Raw genomic sequence first — 4567 nt, forward strand, 5'->3', positions numbered from 1 at the left:
AAAGCTAAGGATATACAATGAGTCCTCCTACTCACCTGCACTTCTTGCATTGATTTTTCTAGATTTTCTACCTTTGTTTTAATTTCCAAAGGAGTTTTTGCAACAGACAACTAAATATGCCAAAATGAGTACAACCCCAACATTCACATGGGTTGTGCTCAGGTACCTGAGATATTTCAGAACTTAGATCTGTAGCCTAAGCTTATACTGGATTTCTAAACATGTCTCAGATGATGACTCCTCAAACACAAAAAGAAGTGAAAATAAATTGTAAATATAGCTTGGAACAGCTCTAGGTGCCTTAGGGTTGTGAGAAACCATGAGAATCAAGTAAACACATAGTCTCAAAATCCAGAAACAGAGATACCTCTTGCCCTTTATGGTACTTTATCTTGATGGACCAGTAATAGCCTAGTATGCAAGCAGGTCTGAAAGTTTTCTCCTATAAGGAAAATAATAAAGAAGACAGATGCACACAAATGCAAGTGGAATATAAATGCATTTTGTAAAATCTAGATGTTGAAAATTTGAAGACATAAGAAAAAAGTGATTGACTTAACCAACACACAGTAACAAAGTTAACCAAGTAAATTTTATGTTTACCAAGGGTATAAGTATGATAGTCCCTACTAGTTACAACTTTTCCCACATGTATTACATTTTGTTTTTCACAGTCTAATATACAAATATTAACACAGAACTTGGGGTGTCAATAAATAAAATAATTTTCCTTAAAGCCCACAGTTAATAAAAGGTAAACCTAGGAATTACAACCATGGTTCACTGTAGTCCAAAACTCCTGTGTTCCTTAATACCCTGAGCTCTATCTCATAGCCAAACATCAGGGAGAATTCTTTTTAAGTTTCAGAAGGTATTCAGGTTCTAACTTTGAACAGAAATGGCAGCATCTTCAGGAAAATTGTTATCATCTGACAGACCCACTAACTTAAGAGAAATTTCTTTATTACACTAAAGTAAAAATGTATAGGAGCTGTAATAGAATTAAGATCATAAGAATACACATTGCAGTACCCCTAATACATCTATAGAAATATCTTCCTATAATTTGGTAACTTTTCAGAGTACTTCAAGTGGAGTGTGAGCAATGTCATGACAGTCAACTCTTTGGTCTTCTACTTTGCCCCTGCTTGCTGTTGTTCATCTAGTCTTTGATCTGTCTGTATACACTTGTATAGCTTTGTTATCAAAGTTTTGCATCATTATTTTTCTTTTAAGTACACATAGCAATAATACAGTAAGGTGGGGAAGGTGGCAAAGTATGTGTGAATGCTTTACTCCTACTCCAGAGACTTCCCCTGAGACAATCAGCATGAACCTGACTTAGAGTTGAATTGACCCCATCATTTCACCTCCCTCATCAGCACACAACACAGTATTTCTGTATATCATTTTGTGTGTGTGTGTGTGTGTGTGTATGTGTGTGTGTGTGTGTGTGTGTGTGAAGGCCCCCAAGACCAGAAGGCACATATTAACTCCTGTAATCACTTTACATTCAGACAGTCATGTCTCTGACATTTAATCTAAGCTTGAGAGAAAACCTGAACCATTATTCATGTTGATTTAAACTTGTTTATGGTTCACTTCTCTTGAGAGAATAAAACATGAGAAATGAGTTTTTGCTTAAATAGGGCAAAAACATGCTTATATTTGAGGCTAACTAATTTGATTACTAAAAATAAACTTAAAATTACATTTTATTTGTGAACTTAGAAAAAACTTGTTTTAAGTTATGAAAACAAACCTACACATATGTTTTAATCCTTCACAGTGGTCTTTGTATGTATGCTATTTTGGAGGAGTTCACATGATGACCATGGGGTGGGAGGGACATAGAAGCCAGAAGATGCCCTGGAGCTAAAGTTACATTTGTTACATTTGGTTGTGAGTCTTCAAATACGGATTCAGGGAACCAAAAGACAGTCCTCTGCAAGAGCAGAAATTGCTGAATAACCCCCTGGACTCTTCACATATTTGTTAAAACAGAACCCTGTCTTGAATCCTGATGACCTACTGGACTTGCTAGCCAAAAAGCTTCAGAGATCCTCCTGAGCACACCTCATTGGGGCCAGAGCATGTGTCTTTTTACATTTGTGTTGAAGATAAAATTGAGGCCCTCATGTTTGTGCAACAAGTACTTTGTCAACCTAGCTAACTCCCTAGCCTGTATGTGAAGAACTTCTAAAATTGTATCTACTTGTCCTTTATCAACTGTTTGTTATATTTGCAATTTATCCTAACTTCATCAATTTTTAGTTATTCAATGACAACTTACAAAGTGGAATTGTACAGGATTTTACAGAATTATAGGAATCAGTAATTCTGTGGTTCAATGTCTTATTTACTACATTTTTTTATTTAATGCTCATTGAAAGTCAAATATTTTAATGCTTAGAGTTTGAACATTTAAAAGGGGTTGCACATAACTTCCCTGTATAAAAGTCTGTAGTCTAATGAAAAAGATAATTTATTATATTTTCTTTTTATTTATTCAATATGTCTTTCATGTTTTGCACTTTGATCCCATTCATTTTCCTGTCCCTTCACATCTGTTCTCTGCCCCTGTACGCTCCCTACCCCACCCCAAGTAAGAGAAAATAAAGGAAAAAGTAAAAATCTCATCATAGAAACTGCAGTGTGACACAGTGACTCAGGCAGTAAACTCCTTTGTCCATATATCTTTACTTAGAAGTGTTCATTGCAGAGAGTTATTGTTTTGGTTCGAGGCCTCTGGTTTTTACTACATCATCGATGCTGGGCCCTCACTAAAAGTCTTCTTGGATATCCTGTCGTTGCCCTGTGTTGTGGAGATCATGGATGCCTGACCTGCAGATACAAAGCTGCAGGAAAGTAATCATTTTAAAGTCAGAAAACATCACTCTATATAACAAGTGCAGAAACAGAGATTAAAAAAAAATAATCAGGGGGATTGCTAGAAAAAGAAACCAGAGAGAGAAATCAATGTCTGGTATTTTTCCTCTGTATATCCTCCACACATGTGTACACATGTAGGCTAAAGCAAAAAGAGAGGAAGAGAAAAACATTGCAAGTGTGGTTATAGCATGTGAACCAAAGGCAGAATACAAATCATCAGATTTTTAGCACTTCCAGGAGTTTGTTTTGGTTGGAGTTGACTCTGTAGGAGAAGAAATGGCAGTGGCTTCAAATATACATCTTAGCTCCCAACCAGAAGCAATGAATCAAAATCTCTAAGAGGGTCTTATTTGTTAGGCTCTCCTCTTTTGTGACCTGAACCAAATGGTGGAGAATCTCTGAAGCTGTGCCATATCCCCCTCCTTTATTGATTATTATTTCTACCATGCACCAGCCTCCTCCACTGGGCTGAAGGAGCCAAGGCTAATAGTCCAATCTCATTGAGCCATACTAATAATGGAGTATAGGAAAACAAGGAGGACACAGAAACCACCATCCACAAAGCAGATATCCCTGGTAACACTTGCACATCTGGTAAGTATGTAGTCACTCATTGTTTCAACTTATATAATTTCTAGTTCCCTTGTCTGAGGAAGCATTCCACAGTTTTTGTCTTGGGCATTTCTAAATTCTTTATAGATCTTGTTTTAAGATGTCTCTTGGGTGATCTATTTATGCTTGGTGGTGTTTATATAAGGATTAAATCACAGGGATCCTTTCTTAATAAATGCAAAGATACTTTTATTATATAACATGCAAGAATATCTTTACCAGAATCTGTGAAAATAAATTTTAGCTCACCAAGTGTTTGTTCACTCTCATCATAAAAATTTAAAGAAACTACATATGATTTCAGCCCAAGGTCTTTACCTGGTATATTCAGCAGACAGACACAGTTCTACCTACGCAACCAAGCACCTCTGATCTATAGGTGGAATTTTCCTGTCCTGTCTGCCTGTTCCCAAATAAACAGCAGCCACTTCCCAAATAACTGATTGAGAAACTTAACATAAATTATAATGCTCAGCTGATAGCTCAGGCTTATTACTAGATAACTCTTACATTTAAATTAACCCATGTTTCTTATCTATGCTTTGCCACATGGTTCATACCTTGTTACCTCATTTTCTACACATTCTGCTTGCTCTCCAGCTGGTTGGCATCTTCTGTGACTCCACCCTTCTTTTTCCCATCATTCTCGTAGCTTGGTCGTCCCACCTATAATTCCTGCCTGGCTACTGGCCAACTGGTTTTATATTAAATCAATGTGTGACAAATATTTTTTTATTTAATTTATTATTTTACATGTCGATCCCAGTTCCCTCTCCTTTCCTCCCTCCCTCTCTCCCTCCCTCCCTTTTACCCTCTCTGCCCTCTCACATCCACCCCGACCACACTCCCCTCCCATCCCCCCACCCCAATTCCACATGTAGGGCAATGTCATCCAAGAGGGAGCCATTATTGGTTTGAAGAGAAAACTGAACCTACAGAAAGGTCTAGAGACCTATAAGACTGCTGCCAACTAACAATTTGAGCAACCGTGGAAAGGCTACCATAAATGCCCTTCCCGGATAGTGAGATCAACAACTAACTTATCCATGGAGCCCTCATCATC

This window comes from Phodopus roborovskii, unplaced genomic scaffold (genome assembly GCF_943737965.1).
Source record: "Phodopus roborovskii unplaced genomic scaffold, PHOROB, whole genome shotgun sequence".
NCBI lineage: Eukaryota > Metazoa > Chordata > Mammalia > Rodentia > Cricetidae > Phodopus > Phodopus roborovskii.